Source organism: Nansenia antarctica, assembly GCF_963989245.1.
Source record: "Nansenia antarctica genome assembly, chromosome: 8".
NCBI lineage: Eukaryota > Metazoa > Chordata > Actinopteri > Argentiniformes > Microstomatidae > Nansenia > Nansenia antarctica.
Genome location: NC_137678.1, coordinates 49,067,943 through 49,089,233, shown reverse-complemented (window position 1 = coordinate 49,089,233; position 21,291 = coordinate 49,067,943). Strand labels below are relative to the sequence as shown.

General features: G+C 48.4%; 1 pseudogene across 1 annotated transcript in view; it reads right to left on the bottom strand.

Moving 5' to 3' along the window:
- Nucleotides 1–871: 871 nt before the first annotated feature.
- LOC308164351 (structural maintenance of chromosomes protein 1B-like) overlaps nucleotides 872–21,291 on the bottom strand; it is a 34,924-nt pseudogene continuing 14,504 nt past the window's right edge. Inside the window, exons 11-25 of the transcript in view lie at nucleotides 18,478–18,624; nucleotides 16,830–16,964; nucleotides 16,163–16,279; nucleotides 14,406–14,512; nucleotides 13,942–14,083; nucleotides 12,688–12,827; nucleotides 10,693–10,846; nucleotides 9,803–9,958; nucleotides 9,395–9,454; nucleotides 7,423–7,576; nucleotides 6,631–6,785; nucleotides 5,427–5,578; nucleotides 2,642–2,711; nucleotides 1,355–1,465; nucleotides 872–967 (exon numbers count right to left, since the gene is read on the bottom strand). The product of the transcript in view is annotated as a structural maintenance of chromosomes protein 1B-like (transcript). The remainder of the gene's footprint in view (nucleotides 968–1,354; nucleotides 1,466–2,641; nucleotides 2,712–5,426; nucleotides 5,579–6,630; nucleotides 6,786–7,422; nucleotides 7,577–9,394; nucleotides 9,455–9,802; nucleotides 9,959–10,692; nucleotides 10,847–12,687; nucleotides 12,828–13,941; nucleotides 14,084–14,405; nucleotides 14,513–16,162; nucleotides 16,280–16,829; nucleotides 16,965–18,477; nucleotides 18,625–21,291) is intronic.

Here is a 21,291-nt window from a genome sequence, read left to right as displayed (position 1 = left end):
CCACCTTATAGCGGACAAAAGTCACTGGAGAACACTTATACCAGGGCTCAACATTAAGGCTTTTTATATAAATGATACATCATTATCAAATCAATAGTAGTCAAATTAGTTATTTGCACTAACATACACTCACCAGCCACTTGCACCGGTACACCTTGCTATTACCGGGTTGGACCCCCTCGTTTGCCTTCATTCTTCGTGGCATAGATTCAACAAGGTGCTGGAAACATTCCTCTGAGATTTTGGTCCATATTGACATTCTAGCATCACACAATTGCTGCAGATTTGTGCCAAGAAAATATTCCCCACACCATTACACCACCACCACCATTACACCACCACACCATTACACCACCACCACCATGTCCGCCCAGAGAACTGACGTAACTGGATATGTTTGTCTTTTTCTGACCATTCTCTGTAAATACTAGAGATGGTTGTGTGAGAACATCCCAGTAGATCACGTTAGCGTGATGTTTTCAACTATGGGGCACATGGTCATGTTTAGACCATTGGAAGGGCAGCCAATAGACACTCAAAGACACTTTACAAAAGATCAAGTAGTAAAATAAAAAGAAACCACAAAATAGATAAAAGAAGGTATTTATCTATCAATATTTCACAAAAGAAAGACAAGACAACATTTTAATAAAACTTTAATTAACATTAAAATTAACTGACCAATAGAGACACTGGACGGGATCTATCCGTTGTATAATGACCCACTGACCTCCCCAGGCCACAGCGGATATGAACATGGAACATCAACAACTCAACTCGGATCTCTCTTCTCTCTTTCTCTTCCTCCCTCTGTCACATGGCCTCCTCTCCTTCTCTTCCTCCCTCTTCTCTCTTTCTCTTCCTCCCTCTGTCACATGGCCTTCTCTCCCTCCTGTTCGTTGTCTTCATTCAGAGGGTAGGGAGTCAGGTCAAAGGTCAGCATGCGGCTGGACATGCAGTGGTTAAACTGAGCGAGAAAGAGAGGGAGAATAGAGATAAAACATTTACATTTAAATGTCTTTATTAGGATAAACCCCTTGAGATGTGTCATCTTGTTTTAGACAGCGTCCCAACATAATATCACAATCATAACAACAGAGTGTCAAAATAATAAAGAGTATAATTATGACAAAATACAGACAGACATGTGACAAACAACAACAACATACATGACTTATTGAAGGGATAGGTAGATTAACAGATGAAGTTATCATCATACACTTTATGATGTCTTCACTTTGGAAACAAACAGCTGTCTAAACTCCCAGCACCACAAGAGCCACTAACATAAGGAAGTGTAAAGAGAAGGCTTATAGAGAGAGTGACCCACTGGATGGGCGTAGTGGACCGGTACCTCAGAGTAAACCCCCAGCAGAGCGTCGGACCTGGAGTAGAACTCCTTCTTCAGGGAGATGACGATGATCTGGAGGTTCTCCCTGGACAGATCCCTGAAGAAGGACATCACCTGCAGAGACGGGGGAAGCCCCAGGGACGTTATGAACACTGTACTACCATCCTCATCATCACTACACTACCCTCCTCATCATCACTACACTACCCTCCTCATCATCACTACACTACCCTCCTCATCATCACTACACTACCATCCTCCTCATCATCATGAATCAATCACCACTGTTCCACGCATGACATTATAGATTATGAGAATAAAACACTGAATGCCAGATGACCCAATGATTATTTTTTTTAACAGCATGGACATGATCGAACAACCTCATACAAGCATTAAAAAAAATTGCCTAAAGAAATTAAAAACTGCCGATACGCATTCAGTAGTCAGTATTCAGCCAAGTGTTTCCTTAATTTATGTTTTGGGCTTCGGCCAAGAACTTTCATTTCGGTGCATCCCTAACCCTAACCCTAACCCCTAACCTCTAACACTAAGCCTTAACCCTAACCTCTAACCCCTAACCCCTAACCCCTAACCCTAAACCCTAACCCTTAACCCTAAACCCTAACCCTAACCCCTAACACGAAGCCTTAACCCTAACCCCTAACACTAAGCCTTAACCCTAACCCCTAACACTAAGCCTTAACCCTAACCCTAACACTAAGCCTTAACCCTAACCCTAACACTAAGCCTTAACCCTAAACCCTAACCCCTAACACTAAGCCTTAACCCTAACCCTAACACTAAGCCTTAACCCTAACCCCTAACACTAAGCCTTAACCCTAACCCCTAACACTAACCCCTAACACTAAGCCTTAACCCTAACCCCTAACCCTAACCCTAACACTAAGCCTTAACCCTAGCCCCTAACCCTAACCCCTAACCCCTAACATTAAGCTTTAACCCTAACCCCTAACACTAAGCCTTAACCCTAACCCTAACCCCTAACACTAACCCCTAACACTAAGCTTTAACCCTAACCACTAACCACTAACACTAAGCCTTAACCCCTAACCCATAACACTAAGCCTTAACCCTAACCCTAACCCCTAACACTAACCCCTAACCCCTAACACTAAGCCTTAACCCCTAACCCCTAACCCCTAACACTAAGCCTTAACCCTAACCCCTAACACTAAGCCTTAACCCTAACCCTAACCCCTAACACTAAGCCTTAACCCTAACCCCTAACACTAAGCCTTAACCCTAGTTATAATCAACATGTCTTGCCTTGCCGATGTTGGTGTTGTCCAGAGAAGCATCAATCTCGTCCAGAACAAAGAAAGGAGCAGGACGGAAGCTGAGAGGAAAGTCATTAGAGAAGTCATTAGCAACAACAACAACAAACTTGAAGGCAGACAGACAAAATATGTGTCGACTGACGATGTAAACAGACACCTCTCGGAAAACAGAAATACGTCAAATTCGTCTTCAAAGTATTTCTGACCTAAAACTCAGATTTTCGTTTTTTCAGCTAACATTCAACTTGAAGATGTGAAGTACCCACTCGTTATTTTTCCGAACAGTTTTACGTTCATTAAATAAGTGTAATCTAGCAACAAAATAGGCTTGTTTGTCATGAAATAACATACGCTTTCACTTGGGTGTGATTGGCTGTTGAGCTCAAGGGGGAGGGACAAAGGAAGCCGTGTTTTAATGTTTACAATGAGAATGTGTTCTGAGTTTGTTCATAGATGAACACTGCTTAGCTCATCAATTATTCAGTAATGACTGACGGCACAAAGAAAGTCCCCAATAAATGAAACTTTACTAGGACAACATACGGATTTCACGGGATCAACATACCACAAGTAAGTAGCCTACAGTCCTTTGTTTGTTTGTTGGGCTAGCCGCGTTAGCTAGCGAACATTAGCTAGTACGTTATGTGTCGTCGTATTGCCTTTTAAAGACTTTCTAAAACAATCGCATAGTAGCACATTATGCTGTTCTTATAAGTTGTGTTGTTGCTACTGTGTACAGTTAGTTAACTGTTTTCTTTTGTTACTTGGGTTGGGCTAGCCGTGTTAGCTAGCTAGCATTAGCTAGTAAGTTGTGTGGTATTGCGTAAGACTTTCTAAAACAATCGCATAGCATTATGCTGTTCTTATAAGTTGTGTTGTTGATACCGTGTACAGCTAGCTAACTGTGTTTATGTTTGTCTGTTTCAGAAGACAGAAGTATCTTTTTGATCAGAGAATTCTGTTCAGATGAGGCAAAAGACACCACATGCCCACCAGACGCCACAGCACCTCAGAAAACTGTATTACTTATCATTACTTACTTTACTCATTTACTTATTATTGTGATTATGTACCTTGCTGCAATGCTAATGTTGAAAACATTAGGACACAGGAATTGCACACTACCTGACTACTTGAGAAATACCTGAACACTTTCATTTTCATCTTGTTGAACTTTGCACAGCATGTTACACTATTGATTGCACTTTAATTCTGCTGTAGTGCGACTACCATCACTTATCACTTTATTACTTACCATTACTTACTTTACTTATTTACTTGTGATTATTGTGATGGTATTGTTGTGATTATGTACCTTGCTGCAAAGCTAATGTTGAAGAACCACAGCCAAAGATTTGTATTATTGTGTACTGTAAAATAAATTCTGATTCTGATTCAAGACTTTTCATTAAAAGAATAATAGTTACAACAACCATAAAGCCTCCATAATGATAAGCTGGCTAATTAGCTTAGGTAATACCTTGCTAGGTAATAATGTTAGCTATAGCTGTCTGACCCAGTGAGTAACACTGACAGATATTGACAGCTGAGTGGTTGGGGGTGGGGTTAACCAGACATTGTTACCGCCCATTACCTTGGGGTTTAGAGCCTTCAGCCGCTCCGCCCCTCGCCTCTGGAACTCCCTCCCCCCCGACATCAGGAACATTGACTCTATCATCTCATTTAAAACTCACCTCAAAACCCACCTGTTTACGCAGGCGTATCCCTGTTGATTTGCTTTTCCCGTGCTGCTCTGCTGCTGGCTATGTTTTATACTGTATATTTCTATGTTTTTTGTGTTTTGAATTTTGTGGCTGTTTTTAGATTTGTTGTACGGCGACCTTGAGTGCCGTGAAAGGCGCCATATAAATAAAATGTATTATTATTATTATTACCTGGCTGTGAAGGTGAGAAAAAACATTATCTTTGAATGGCATTTTCTGTGCTTAGTGATTTCAGGTGTAGCAACTTTCAAATACTCATGTCGTCTTCAATTTGTTTCCGATTTCAATGTATGATGCATCATTTGAAAGCTTACAGTCTGTAGTTTAAGCACATGTAAAAAACAGAAAAATGATTTCGCCTACAGGTAGCCCTTTTCATTGTCAGTTGTCAACTTGTCACATATATATGTTACGGTACATGTGGGAAAACGGTTTATGGTGGCATTTCCCGGGACATGCTAGCATGTACCATGTCGACGGTTTATGCTAGCATGTGCCGGAAAATGCCGGCATAAACCGTTTTCCCACATGTACTGTAACATATATACAACAATGACAATTTTGTCTTGGGTTTGATTTGATTAGATTTATTTAAGTTAAAAAGAGACACAAACATCAAATCACAGCGTAACCCTAACCCTAACCCATAACTAATGACGATAAAACACAGAGTCAGAGACTTATTTCCGCTGTGGTCCTTTTCCACATGACACACCTGACAGACAAGCCATCAACATACACAACACATACATATGGGTGTTGTGTCTGCCTCCCATGTTACCTGTGAATGTCTGCCTTCCTGATGTTACCTGTTATTTTATTCCTTTCTTTTGTTATTATGATGTCTGTATGTATAGAATGTTGACAATTGTCTGTATGTATAGAATGTTGACAATTGTCTGTATGTATAGAATGTTGACAATTGTCTGTATGTATAGAATGTTGACAATTGTCCAAATGTGATTGTTGTGTCAGACCCCAGGAAGACTAGCTAATGTCGTGGCGTTAGCTAACGGGGATCCTAATAAACAAACTAACAAACAAACAAACCTGTGGATGGCGAAGACCAGAGCCAGGGCAGCGATGGCCTTCTCCCCTCCAGACAGGTTGTCCATGGCCATGAACCTCTTCCCCGGAGCCACGCAGTGGTAGTTGATGCCGTCCAGGTAAGGCTCCTCCTGGTTCTCAGCACTCAGGATGGCCTGAGGGTAGTAGAGAGAACCAGGACCAAGAATGGTAAACAGACTGACTTATATAGACTGACTTCTACAGACTGATTTATATAGCGCCTTATTCCAAAGCTCTTTACAACGGCCTCTCATTCACCCATTCACACACACATTCACACACCAATGGCGGCAAGCTGCCATGCAAGGCGCCGGCCCCGCTCACTGGGAGCAATTTAGGGTTCAGTGTCTTGCCCAAGGACACTTCGACATGTGGCCAGCCGGGGCTCGAACCACCGATCTGCCAACCTTGCGATCATTAGACGGCGGCTCTACCTCCTGAGACACAGCCTCTACCTCCTGAGACACAGCCTCTACCTCCTGAGACACAGACACCTCTACCTCCTGAGACACAGCCTCTACCTCCTGAGACACAGCCTCTACCTCCTGAGACACAGCCTCTACCTCCTGAGACACAGCCTCTACCTCCTGAGACACAGCCTCTACCTCCTGCGACACAGCCTCTACCTCCTGAGACACAGACACCTCTACCTCCTGAGACACAGCCTCTACCTCCTGAGACACAGCCTCTACCTCCTGAGACACAACCTCTACCTCCTGAGACACAGCCTCTACCTCCTGAGACACAGCCTCTACCTCCTGAGGCACAGCCTCTACCTCCTGAGACACAGCCTCTACCTCCTGAGACACAGCCTCTACCTCCTGAGACACAGCCTCTACCTCCTGAGACACAGCCTCTACCTCCTGAGACATAGCCTCTACCTCCTGAGACACAGCCTCTACCTCCTGAGACACAGCCTCTACCTCCTGAGACACAGCCTCTACCTCCTGAGACACAGCCTCTACCTCCTGAGACACAGCCTCTACCTCCTGAGACACAGCCTCTACCTCCTGAGACACAGCCGCCCCGGCTGTGTGAGGTGTGAGTGGTGTACCTGGTCTCACCTGGGCGCTGGTGTTCTACACAGCTGTTTGTAGTGTGAGAGGTGTACCTGGTCTCATTTCGTTGTTGGGTACCTGTACTGTAGCAATGACAATAAAGTCCATTCATTCATTCATTCATTCACCTGGGCGCTGGTGTTCCTGCACAGCTGCTTGTAGATCTGGTCGATGGCCGTGGACACGTGCTCGAAGCACTGGCTGAAGAGGCGGAAGCGCTGGGCCTTGACCTCCTCAAACTCCTGGTGGCGCTGCTGGGTGGCCTTGGTGCTGGCATCGAACGCTGCAGCACAGGACAGAGGGGAGACATGGTCAAAACTGTGAAGTTTTACGGACATGGCACGGGATTTAGACCACAGACGACCGTCTCCGTAATTATTAGAAATTACCAGAGGTCCCTAGGTAATACTAATCCTGTCCTCCAAATAGGGCTTAACACTACAAAAAACACACCGGTTTGACGTGTGCAGAAGGAAGTGTTCGAGTACATACAGTGGGGAAAATAAGTATTTCACCCCCTGCTGATTTTGTGAGTTTACCCCCTTACAAAGTTAATGAACAGTCTATCATTTTAATGTTAGGTTTATTTCAACAGTGAGACAGAATATCAAAAGAATTCCCAGAAAATCACGTAATATGAATTTTGAAGGGAAAAAAAAGTGTTTTATTGAGTAAAATGAGTATTTCACCCCCTAGCAAAACATGACTCAGTACTTGGTGGAGAAACCCTTGTCGGCAAGCACAGCAGTCAGACGTTAGTTGGTAAATGATAGACTGTTAATTTCTTTGTAAGGGGTTAAACTCACAAAATCAGCAGGGGGTGAAATACTTATTTTCTCCACTGTATGCATACTCGTGGAGAGAAATGCTCATTTAATTTGTGAACAGGCGTCTCTCTGCTTCATCCAGAGTAGCCGTACCGTCCGTCACCAGCTGGAAGCGGTCCCTGACCTCCCTCATCCTGTCCAGGGCTTTGAGGTTGGGCACCGTGGAGCGCTGCAGAGCCAGGTCCACACAGGACGCCTCCGCTGCCAGACTCTTCAGCTGGCCCTCCACCTCCTCCCCTGCTAGACCCTGAACACATAACACTGTTATAACACACACAACACTGTTATAACACACTACAACACTGTTATAACACTGTTATAACACACTACAACACTGTTATAACACACTACAACACTGTTATAACACACTACAACACTGTTATAACACTGTTATAACACACACAACACTGTTATAACACACTACAACACTGTTATAACACACACAACACTGTTATAACACACTACTACACTGTTATAACACCGTTATAACACACTACAACACTGTTATAACACTGTTATAACACACTACAACACTGTTATAACACCCACAACACTGTTATAACACACTACTACACTGTTATAACACACTACAACACTGTTATAACACACTACAACACTGTTATAACACACTACACAAAACTGTTATAACACACTACACAACACTGTTATAACACACTACACAACAATGTTATAACACACTACAACACTGTTATAACACACTACACAACACTGTTATAACACACAGGACGCCTCCGCTGCCAGCCTCTCCAACTGGCCCTCCACCTCCTCCCCTGCTAGACCCTGAACACATAACACTGTTATAACACACTACTACACTGTTATAACACACACACCACTGTTATAACACACTACTACACTGTTATAACACACTACAACACTGTTATAACACTGTTATAACACACACAACACTGTTATAACACACTACTACACTGTTATAACACACTACAACACTGTTATAACACACTACACAACACTGTTATAACACACTACAACACTGTTATAACACACTACACAACACTGTTATAACACACTACAACACTGTTATAACACACTACACAACACTGTTATAACACACTACAACACTGTTATAAGACACACAACACTGTTATGACACACAACACTGTTATAACACTGTTATAACACACTACAACACTGTTATAACACTGTTATAACACACTACAACACTGTTATAACACACTACACAACACTTATAACACACTACAACACTGTTATAACACACTACAACACTGTTATAAGACACACAACACTGTTATGACACACAACACTGTTATAACACTGTTATAACACACTACAACACTGTTATAACACACTACACAACACTTATAACACACTACAACACTGTTATAACACACTACACACTGTTATAACACACTACACAACACTTATAACACACTACACAACACTGTTATAACACACTACACAACACTGTTATAACACACTACAACACTGTTATAACACACTACACAACACTGTTATAACACACACAACACTGTTAGAACACTGTTATAACACACTACACAACACTGTTATAACACACTACAACACTGTTATAACACACTACACAACACTGTTATAACACTGTTATAACACACTACAACACTGTTATAACACACTACACAACACTGTTATAACACACTACACAACACTGTTATAACTCACTACACAACACTGTTATAAGACACACAACACTGTTATAACACACATAACACTGTTATAACACACTACTACACTGTTATAACACACTACAACACTGTTATAACACACAGGACGCCTCTGCTGCCAGCCTCTCCAGCTGGCCCTCCACCTCCCCTCCTGCTAGACCCTGAACACATAACACTGTTATAACACACTACTATAACACACACAACACTGTTATAACACACTACACAACACTGTTATAACACACTACAACACTGTTATAACACACACAACACTGTTATAACACACTACACAACACTGTTATAACACACTACAACACTGTTATAACACTGTTATAACACACTACACAACACTGTTATAACACACAGAACGCCTCTGCTGCCAGCCTCTCCAGCTGGCCCTCCACCTCCCCTCCTGCTAGACCCTGAACACACGTGACACAAGTCAAGTACAGAATAACAACAGGTGCAGAAATAAAAGTGCAGAAAAGTGCAGTTGTCGGGAGGCAGGCTCACCTCAGGTCAAAGGCCAGGGAGAAGAGGTGTGTCTTAGCCACCTCCCCCTACCTTCTTCTCTACCTGCTTAACAGTAACCCACCACCTCCACCTCCCCCTACCTTCAGTTCCTCTGGCAGGCCAGAGTAGTCGATGACCATGCGTGTTAACAGTAACCCACTACCTTCACCTCCCCCTACCTTCAGTTCCTCTGGCAGGCCAGAGTAGTCGATGACCATGCGTGTTAACAGTAACCCACTACCTTCCCCTCCCCCTACCTTCAGTTCCTCTGGCAGGCCAGAGTAGTCGATGACCATGCGTGTTAACAGTAACCCACCACCTCCACCTCCCCCTACCTTCAGTTCCTCTGGCAGGCCAGAGTAGTCGATGACCATGCGTGCCTCTCTCTCGTACACGTCCATGGTGGAGTCCAGCTGCAGACACAACCACAGCATCATCGAGGTCAGGGGTCAGGTGGTGACAGCTTGTTGTTAATGCTAAATGGTAAATACTTATTCCCCCCACTGTATGGAATACCTAGACATCTAATGGACTGACTTATATAGCGCCTTATTCCAAAGCGCTTTACAACGGCCTCTCATTCACCCGTTCACACACACATTCACACACCAATGGCAGCAAGCTACCATGCAAGGCGCCGGCCGGCCCGCTCACTGGGAGCAATTTATGGTTCAGTGTCTTGCCCAAGGACACTTCGACATGTGGCCAGCCGGGGCTCGAACCACCGATCTGCCAACCTTGCGATCATTAGACAGTGGCTCTACCTCCTGAACCCCAGCCGCCCCAAGACCAGTCTTAACTTTGTTTTTAACTGTTTATACAGCTGGGCCACCGGTCTCGTCTCTGTCTCTCTGTCTCTCTGTCTCTCTATCTCTCTGTCCTACCTGCATCTCAGAGATCTGGTCTCTCTGTCCTACCTGCATCTCAGAGATCTGGTCTCTCTGTCCTACCTGCATCTCAGAGATCTGGTCTCTCTGTCCTACCTGCATCTCAGAGATCTGGTCTCTCTGTCCTACCTGCATCTCAGAGATCTGGTCTCTCTGTCCTACCTGCATCTCAGAGATCTGGTCTCTCTGTCCTACCTGCATCTCAGAGATCTGGTCCCTGTTCCCTGCCAGCAGCGTGACCTCCAGGCCCTGGATCTTACCTGCACCTGGCTGATGTCGTCCAGGTGTCCAGACAGCAGGGTGATGTTGAGGCCCTGGATCTTACAGGCCAGCAGCAGGTTGTGTTTGGCCAGGCGCTTCTGCTCCAAGGCCGTCTCCACGGTGATCACCTCCCTCTGCAGCTTCACCAGCGCCCTGGGGGGGGGGGGGGGAGAGGGGGAGGCAGGGAGATGAGAGAGGGAGGCAGGGGAGGGGGGGGGTGAGAGAGGGAGGCAGGGAGGGGGGGGGGATGAGAGAGGGAGGCAGGGAGGGGGGGATGAGAGAGGGAGGCAGGGGAGGGGGGGTGAGAGAGGGAGGCAGGGAGGGGGGGGGATGAGAGAGGGAGGCAGGGAGGGGGGGGGGTGAGAGAGGGAGGCAGGGGAGGGGGGGTGAGAGAGGGAGGCAGGGAGGATGAGAGAGGGAGGCAGGGAGGGGGGGGGATGAGAGAGGGAGGCAGGGGAGGGGGGGTGAGAGAGGGAGGCAGGGGAGGGGGTGTGAGAGAGGGAGGCAGGGAGGGGGGGGGATGAGAGAGGGAGGCAGGGGAGGGGGGGTGAGAGAGGGAGGCAGGGGAGGGGGGGTGAGAGAGGGAGGCAGGGAGGGGGGGGGTGAGAGAGGAAGGCAGGGAGGGGGGGGGGATGAGAGAGGGAGGCAGGGAGGGGGGGATGAGAGAGGGAGGCAGGGGAGGGGGGATGAGAGAGGGAGGCAGGGAGGGGGGGTGAGAGAGGGAGGCAGGGGAGGAGGGGTGAGAGAGGGAGGCAGGGGAGGGGGGGGTGAGAGAGGGAGGCAGGGAGGGGGGGGGGATGAGAGAGGGAGGCAGGGAGGGGGGGATGAGAGAGGGAGGCAGGGGAGGGGGGGTGAGAGAGGGAGGCAGGGAGGGGGGGGGATGAGAGAGGGAGGCAGGGAGGGGGGGGGGTGAGAGAGGGAGGCAGGGAGGATGAGAGAGGGAGGCAGGGTGGGGGGGGGGATGAGAGAGGGAGGCAGGGGAGGGGGGGTGAGAGAGGGAGGCAGGGGAGGGGGTGTGAGAGAGGGAGGCAGGGAGGGGGGGGGGATGAGAGAGGGAGGCAGGGGAGGGGGGGTGAGAGAGGGAGGCAGGGGAGGGGGGGTGAGAGAGGGAGGCAGGGAGGGGGGGGGTGAGAGAGGAAGGCAGGGAGGGGGGGGGGATGAGAGAGGGAGGCAGGGAGGGGGGGGGGGATGAGAGAGGGAGGCAGGGAGGGGGGGTGAGAGAGGGAGGCAGGGAGGGGGGGGGGTGAGAGAGGGAGGCAGGGAGGGGGAGGTGAGAGAGGGAGGCAGGGAGGGGGGGGGGATGAGAGAGGGAGGCAGGGGAGGGAGGGTGAGAGAGGGAGGCAGGGGAGGGGAGGTGAGAGAGGGAGGCAGGGAGGGGAGGGGTGAGAGAGGGAGGCAGGGAGGGGGGGTGAGAGAGGGAGGCAGGGAGGGGGAGGTGAGAGAGGGAGGCAGGGAGGGGGGGGATGAGAGAAGGAGGCAGGGAGGGGGGGGTGAGAGAGGGAGGCAGGGAGGGGGAGGTGAGAGAGGGAGGCAGGGAGGGGGAGGTGAGAGAGGGAGGCAGGGAGGGGGGGGTGAGAGAGGGAGGCAGGGAGGGGGGGGTGAGAGAGGGAGGCAGGGAGGGGGAGGTGAGAGAGGGAGGCAGGGAGGGGGAGGTGAGAGAGGGAGGCAGGGAGGGGGGGGGGATGAGAGAAGGAGGCAGGGAGGGGGGGTGAGAGAGGGAGGCAGGGGAGGGGGGGTGAGAGAGGGATCCACATTCCAAACAGAAAAGCGTTAGGGGGAATAGCGATATACAGTATATGAATTGACAATACAGTTTAGACCTTCGTAGCGATGTGCTTTGTTAGCCGCTAGCTGTTAGCCGCTAGCTGTTAGCAGCGTTCAAATACGCCTGTCCTGTTACATTTTTCTCCGATTTCAATGTATGACACATCATTTGAAAGCTTACAATCTGTAGCTTAAGCACATGTAAAAAAAATAAAAAACAGACTGGTTACCTGGAGCTGCCCTGGAGGCTCTTGGTCTTCTGGTCCAGCTCAGCCTTGGAGTCGGCCAGCTGGACCTTCTTACCCAGCAGACAGTTCTTCAGCTCCAGGGCTTTGGACTGGCTCTCCTCCACCACCACCAGCAACCTCTCCTCCTCCTGAGAGACAGAGAGACACAGAGAGAGAGAGAGAGAGAGACAGAGAGAGACAGAGAGAGAAAGAGAGGGAGAGAGAGAGACAGAGAGAGAAAGAGAGGGAGAGAGAGACAGAGAGACAGAGAGAGAGAAAGAGAGGGAGAGAGAGAGAGAGAGAGAGAGAGAGAGAGAAAGAGAGAGAGAGAGAGACAGAGAGAGAAAGAGAGAGATAGAGACAGAGAGAGAGAGAGAGAGAGAGAGAGAGAGAGAGAGAGAGAGAGAGAGAGAGAGAGAGAGAGAGAGAGAGAACAGACATACTGGGCTTTAGACTGGGTTTTTTGGGGGGGCGGGGGCGCAATGGGTGGGGTGTAACGTATTGTGCTTACATTACATTACAAGATTGACTTGTTCAGTAATGAATCAAAGCACAAAACAAGTGCCTATAAAAATTGGTTTTCCCAGACATCATATTCAATTCACAGGACAGGGTATATACAGGAATCTTGAGGTTAATTTCAATACCTTTCTAAGACTTTTTAAAGACCGTGTCAATATTTTTCCAGACCTCACCGCCACTTGGAGCTGTAACCGTTTACATCAGTGACACCTTTAACTTAACAGTTTTAGTTTGCAATAGACTAGACCACGATCATACAACAGAATTTCCGGTTCATCTTTGTTTTTTAATAAAACAAATAAGTTCACTAAAAGTTTGTAGGACTCAAACTCTTTGGACAGAGTCTAATTCAGAAAAATACCAAAACAATTCAAGACCTCATAAAATCGTGATAAGACTTTTTAATACTAAGGGTCTTGATTTTCCCAAAATTGATTTATCAACTTTTAATACTTTTCAAGACACCGCGGATACCCTGTTTTTAGCTAATTGTTTTCTGGTGTTTGATTGTTTTAGTGTTTGTGTTGTTTGTGATTAGCCGCGCTAGCTAGCAAACATTAGCTAGCATGTTTTATTGTGGTGTTGACACTGAACAGAACTGTTTGTTTGTTTGTTGGCGTTATTGACCAGACCGTGTCACATATCTGGAACCTTCTGACGAGCCGCAGACAGAGCAGAGGGGAGGGAAAGTGAGAAAGAAAGAAAGGAGGGAGGGAGGGAGGGGTGTGGTTTCACCTTCTTCTGCTCCTCCATCTTCTGCTCCTCCGTGGTGAAGGTGTCCTCCAGCTTCCTCTGCTTCTTCCTCAGCTGCTCCAGCTGACCCTGCTCGTACTCCAGCTGGGCTCCCAGACGCGTGGACTGGCTCTCAAACTCCAGCCTGGGGGGGGGAAAGAGAGAGGGGAGAGGGGAGAGAGAGAGGGGAGAGAGAGAGGGGAGAGGGGAGAGAGAGAGGGGAGTGGTGTAGTTGAGGGAAAGTCACCCAAATTGACGTGAAAAAAGCAAAAAAGCGCAGAAAAGCGAGTTGTTTGCATCCCTGCAAAGCATCTGTAGTGTAGTTGAGTTGAGACTCTTCTAAAGCATCTGTAGTGTAGTCGTCATGGTAACAGAGTGGTGTAGTTGTCACGGTAACAGGTAACAGAGTGATGTAGTTGTCGCGGTAACAGGGTGGCGTGGTCGTCATGGTAACAGAGTGGTATTACCTCCTCCTGTCCGTCTCCTGCTGGTCTCCCAGGTGCTCCTGCTCGTACTGCCTGACGTTGGCCACGCCCACCTCTGCACACCAGCCTGCGAACACCAGGTCCTCCAGCTGAGAGAGAGACACGTTAGAGAGACCAACAGCACACCAGTCTGAGAACACCAAGTCCTCCAGCTGAGAGAGACACGTTAGAGAGACCAGCAGCACACCAGCCTGCGAACACCAGGTCCTCCAGCTGAGAGAGACACGTTAGAGAGACCAGCAGCACACCAGTCTGAGAACACCAAGTCCTCCAGCTGAGAGAGAGACACGTTAGAGAGACCAGCAGCACACCAGTCTGAGAACACCAGGTCCTCCAGCTGAGAAAGACACGTTAGAGAGACCAACAGCACACCAGTCTGAGAACACCAGGTCCTCCAGCTGAGAGAGAGACACGTTAGAGAGACCAGCAGCACACCAGTCTGAGAACACCAAGTCCTCCAGCTGAGAGAGACACGTTAGAGAGACCAGCAGCACACCAGTCTGAGAACACCAAGTCCTCCAACTGCACACACACATAGCGTTAGCCTCGTAGCATAATAGCCTAAGTCATGCTTCACTTGTGGTCAGCCGAGCCATCTTTGTATGTAGTGTCAAACATGCCTGTGTCAAAGAGATGACTTGGGCAGATAGTGATTTTGGAATGTAACAAGCATTCTGATAGGCTGATGTCATAGAGGCAATAATGCACAGTGAATCAGCAGTGTTAGGAGAGTAGAGTTACTCAGATATCTCCATTTGGCCAAAATATGACAACTATGCTATGAGGCTAACGATATGAGAGACCATACCCCACAACGGTTAAAACTGTTAAACGTACGAAGCACGAAACCTCTCGCATCTATTATACCCAAATGATACTAGATTGATTTCTGTTTACTCATTTTAGAGCCGATCTACTCCTAACTACCCCTAACTACCCATACCTACTACCCCTAACTACCCCTAACTCCCCTAACTAAACCTAAGCTGTGATAACAGCACTGACCTGGTCCAGCCAGGCTACCCCTAACTACCCCTAACTCCCCTAACTACCCCTAACTCCCCCTAACTCCCCTAACTACCCCTAACTACCCCTAACTCCCCTAACTACCCCTAACTCCCCCTAACTCCCCTAACTCCCCTAACTACCCCTAACTCCCCTAACTACCCCTAACTACCCCTAACTCCCCTAACTACCCCTAACTCCCCCTAACTCCCCTAACTACCCCTAACTCCCCTAACTACCCCTAACTCCCCTAACTCCCCTAACTCCCCTAACTACCCCTAACTCCCCCTAATTCCCCTAACTCCCCTAACTCCCCTAACTCCCCCTAACTACCCCTAACTCCCCCTAACTCCCCCTAACTACCCCTAACTCCCCTAACTCCCCCTAACTCCCCCTAACTCCCCCTAACTACCCCTAACTCCCCCAACTCCCCTAACTACCCCTAACTCCCCTAACTACCCCTAACTCCCCTAACTACCCCTAACTCCCCTAACTCCCCTAACTACCCCTAACTCCCCCTAACTCCCCTAACTCCCCCTAACTCCCCTAACTCCCCTAATTACCCCTAACTACCCCTAACTACCCCTAACTCCCCTAACTCCCCTAACTACCCCTAACTCCCCTAACTACCCCTAACTCGCCTAACTACCCCTTACTACCCCTAACTACCCCTAACTACCCCTAACTACCCCTAACCCCCCTAACTAAACCTAAGCTGTGATAACAGCACTGACCTGGTCCAGCTTGGCTTTGACGGTCCGTATGTCGACGTCCTTCAGCTCCACGTTGTCCTTCTGCATCTGGACGTCAGACGCCAGGTTGGCCAGCTCACTCTGCAGTCTGGAGACCTCCTGTATCAGGGACCAAACACTGTTACTGCAGTCTGGAGACCTCCTGTATCAGGGACCAAACAGAGTCTTACAACGCTGTCACCTGCTCTTGGTCTGTAACTCTCTCTCTTTCTCTGTCTTTTCTCTCTCTCTCTCTCTCTCTCTCTCTCTCTCTCTCTCTCTCTCTCTGTCTCTCTCTCTCTGTCTCTCTCTCTCTCTCTCTCTCTCTCTCTGTCTCTCTCTCTCTCTCTCTCTCTCTCTGTCTCTCTCTCTCTGTCTCTCTGTCTCTCTCTCTCTCTCTCCCTCCCTCCCACCCCCTTCCTCTCTCTATATACAGTATGACATCACAGGGGTCAGTATGACATCACAGGAGGTCGGTATGACATCACAGGGGGTCAGTATGACATCACAGGGGTCGGTATGACATCACAGGGGGTCAGTATGACATCACAGGGGTCGGTATGACATCACAGGGGATCGGTATGACATCACAGGGGGTCAGTATGACATCACAGGGGGTCAGTATGACATCACAGGGGGTCAGTATGACATCACAGGGGTCAGGGGTTACCGGTTGGCAGAAGACGTCCTTCTTGCAGAGCCGGTCCAGGTCTGACAGGGAGTACTTCAGCCTGGTCTGGACCCCCAGGGCCTGCACCTGCACCTGCTTAAGCTCCGCCTCCTTACGCCTCAGCTTCATCAGACCCTGTCACATGACCAGGGTCATACCTCATAAATCAGCCTGCCTCCTACACCGAAAAACTGCAAAATAGCTTCATACTAGCTTATCCTGATGTGATTTAGAAAAGGTAAGGATACTGGGTGGTAGAACGCACATATCTAGGACAAGTCATGAAAGGAGGGGTCCTGAAATTTGATCGAGTGCAAAGATATTTAAAAACATTTACTCACAGCCGTTCTAGTGTTAATATGTGTGTGTGTGTGTGTGTGTGTGTGTGTGTGTGCGCGTGTGTGTGTAGGTGGTGGTGCAGTGTGTGTGTGTAGGTGGTGGTGCAGCGTGTGTGTGTGTAGGTGGTGGTGCAGCGTGTGTGTGTGTAGGTGGTGGTGGTGCAGCGTGTGTGTGTGTAGGTGGTGGAGCAGCGTGTGTGTGTGTAGGTGGTGGTGCAGCGTGTGTGTGTAGGTGGTGGTGCAGTGTGTGTGTGTGTAGGTGGTGGTGGTGCAGCGTGTGTGTGTAGGTGGTGCAGCGTGTGTGTGTAGGTGGTGGTGCAGCGTGTGTGTGTAGGTGGTGCAGCGTGTGTGTGTAGGTGGTGGTGCAGCGTGTGTGTGTAGGTGGTGGTGGTGCAGCGTGTGTGTGTAGGTGGTGGTGGTGCAGCGTGTGTGTGTAGGTGGTGGTGCAGCGTGTGTGTGTAGGTGGTGGTGGTGCAGCGTGTGTGTGTAGGTGGTGGTGCAGCGTGTGTGTGTAGGTGGTGGTGGTGCAGCGTGTGTGTGTAGGTGGTGGTGGTGTGTGTGTGTGTAGGTGGTGGTGGTGCAGCGTGTGTGTGTAGGTGGTGCAGCGTGTGTGTGTGTGTAGGTGGTGGTGGTGCAGCGTGTGTGTGTGTGTAGGTGGTGGTGCAGCGTGTGTGTGTGTAGGTGGTGCAGCGTGTGTGTGTGTGTAGGTGGTGGTGGTGCAGCGTGTGTGTGTGTGTAGGTGGTGGTGCAGCGTGTGTGTGTGTGTAGGTGGTGGTGGTGCAGCGTGTGTGTGTGTAGGTGGTGGTGCAGCGTGTGTGTGTAGGTGGTGCAGCAGCGTTTGTGTGTGCAGGTGGTGCAGCGTGTGTGTGTAGGTGGTGGTGGTGCAGCGTGTGTGTGTAGGTGGTGGTGCAGCGTGTGTGTGTGTGTAGGTGGTGGTGGTGCAGCGTGTGTGTGTGTAGGTGGTGGTGCAGCGTGTGTGTGTAGGTGGTGCAGCGTGTGTGTGTGTAGGTGGTGGTGCAGTGTGTGTGTGTAGGTGGTGGTGCAGCGTGTGTGTGTGTGTGTAGGTGGTGGTGGTGCAGCGTGTGTGTGTGCAGGTGGTGCAGCGTGTGTGTGTGTAGGTGGTGGTGGTGCAGCGTGTGCGTGTGTAGGTGGTGGTGCAGCGTGTGTGTGTAGGTGGTGGTGGTGCAGCGTGTGTGTGTGTAGGTGGTGGTGGTGCAGCGTGTGTGTGTGTAGGTGGTGGTGCAGTGTGTGTGTGTGTAGGTGGTGGTGCAGCGTGTGTGTGCAGGTGGTGCAGCGGCGCGCAGCCTCACGCGCAGCTCAGCGGTCAGCGCCTCCTTGCGGTCTCTGAGCCGGGCCATGTCCTTCTCCTCCCAGCGCCGCGCGCTGCTCCTCAGGCTGCTGGACCCCCCGGAGATCACCCCCGACTTAGAGAACATGGTGCCGTCCAGGGACACTGTCTGCAGGGAGGACAGACAGAGATCACCCCCGACTTAAGCCCAATTAATGCTTCTGCGTCGAATTTACGCGCGCCTACGCCGTAGGCTACGCAAGGGCTCTCCCAATTTATAGTTCTACGTTGGTCGCGTCGCGTCGCGTCGGTCGGTGTACTCATAGCGGCATAATAGCGTTCAAAAAACGTATTTTTGTTATGCTTGTTGTAAAGAAAATGTATATAATGCATTGAAATGACAGTAAACTAAGATAATAAGATGGTTATCATACATTTTCAAATCTTTATTAATAAGTAGGGGTGTAACGGATCACGGATAATCCGTGATCCGTACGGATCGCCCCCCACGGTTCGGCACGCATGTGTACCGCGGATCAATTGCAAAATGTAACCAAGTAATAATATTACTTAATATTAGTTAATATCCCTTGTAAATCACAATGTAGAGTTTCCATGAAAAGATAGACGCGACAGTTGCGTGCTTTGTTTTACTCTAAAGCGCAATGATAGGTTGATAATGGGGGAAAAAATCCAGAACAAGGCTGCGTTCGTAAATTCGCTCTGGAATCTGATCAGCATTCATGGAACGCCTCTTGTCCAATCAAATTACTTGGGCCCTTTATGATGTCGGACCCAGTGTGCTCTCCGGCGCTCTCAGAGCAAATTTACGAACGCAGCCCAAGTGTATCATGCTGCTAATGTTGGCGACAGAGAAGAACTCGAAATGCCTCCCTCGTCATTTAAATCCCATGTATGGGAGCACTTTGGCTTCTCTGTCAATTACAGTATATCTCAAAAGTGAGTACACCCTTTAGATTTTTGCAAATATTCTGTTATATCCTTTCAGGGAATAACATTATCCTACTGAAACTTTGATATAACTTAAAGTAGTCAGTGTGCTGCTTGAATAACAGTATAGATTTATTGTCCTTTGAAAATTACCCAGTACACAGCTGTTAATGTCTAAACAGCTGGCAACAAAAGTGAGTACACCCCATAGTGAACATGTCCTAATTGTGCCCAATGATGTTGTTTTCCCGCCCTGGTGTCATGTGACTCGTTAGTGTTACAAGGATTCAGGTGTAAATGATAAGCAGGGCTGTTAAATGTGGTGTTTTGGGCACAATTCTCTCTGAATGCTGGACAACATGGCACCTCATGGCAAGGAACTCTCTGAGCGGCTTATTATTGCGCTTCACAAAGATGGCCTTGGCTATAAGAAGATTGCCAACACCCTGAAAATTAGTTGCAGCACATTGGCTAAGATCATACAGCGGTTTTCCAGGACAGGTTCCACTCGGAACAGGCCTCGCCAGGGTCGACCAAAGAAGTTGAGTCCACGTGCTCAGCGTCATATCCAGAGGTTGGTTTCCAAAAATAGACGTGCGAGTGCTTCCAGCATTGCTGCAGAGGTTGCAGAAGTGGGATGTCAGCCTGTCAGTGCCCAGACCACACGCCGCACACTGCATCAAATCGGTTTGTATGGCCGTCGCCCCAGACAGAAGCCTCTTCTGAAACCGATGCATAAGAAAGCCCGCAAACAGTTTGCTGAAGACAATGAATCCAAGAACATGAGTTACTGGAACCATGTCCTGTGGTCTGATGAGACCAAAATAAACCTGTTTGGGTCAGATGGTGTCCGGCGTGTGTGGCGGCACCCTGGTGACGAGTACCAAGACAAATGTGTTTTGCCTACAGTCAAGCATGGTGGTGGCAGCATCATGGTCTGGGGCTGCATGAGTGCTGCCGGCACTGGGGAGCTGCATTTCATTGAGGGACACATGAATTCCAATATATACTGTGACATCCTGCAGCAGAGCATGATCCCCTCTCTTCGGAAACTGGGCCGTAGGGCAGTTTTCCAACATGATAATGACCCTAAACACACCTCCAAGATGACAACGGCCTTGCTGAAGAAGCTGAAGGTTAAGGTGATGGACTGGCCAAGTATGTCTCCAGACCTAAACCCAATTGAGCACATGTGGGGCATCCTCAAGAGGAAGGTGGAGGAGTGCAAGGTGTCCAACATCCGTGGGCTCCGTGATGTCGTCATGGAGGAGTGGAAGAAGATTCCAGAAGCAACCTGTGCAGCTCTGGTGAATTCCATGCCCAGGAGGGTTAAAGCAGTGCTAGATAACAATGGTGGTCACACAAAATATTGACACTTTGGGCACAATTGAGACATGTTCACTATGGGGTGTACTCACTTTTGTTGCCAGCTGTTTAGACATTAACAGCTGTGTACTGAGTAATTTTCAATGGACAATAAATCTATACTGTTATTCAAGCAGCACACTGACTACCGTACTTTAAGTTATATCAAAGTTTCATTAAGATAGTGTTATCCCCTGAAAGGATATGACAGAATATTTGCAAAAATCTAAAGGGTGTACTCACTTTTGAGATATACTGTATAACAATGACGGACAGTGTCATTGGAAGTGTGGTCGATACAAAAGTTACGGTGTTTAAGCGTTGTTCAACGAGAAAGTCGTACGAGCATGGCCACACATTTGCCGCGACATCACCCTGGTGTGTTGACGGGAGGCACGAAAAAGGCAGCTTGACAACTTCTGATAATGTAGCCAATTTTTTCATACCATGTTTAAAGTAAGGTTTCACTTTATTATTTAGTTAAAAGTGGCATAAAACATGTTTATTTGTCTGCTATAAA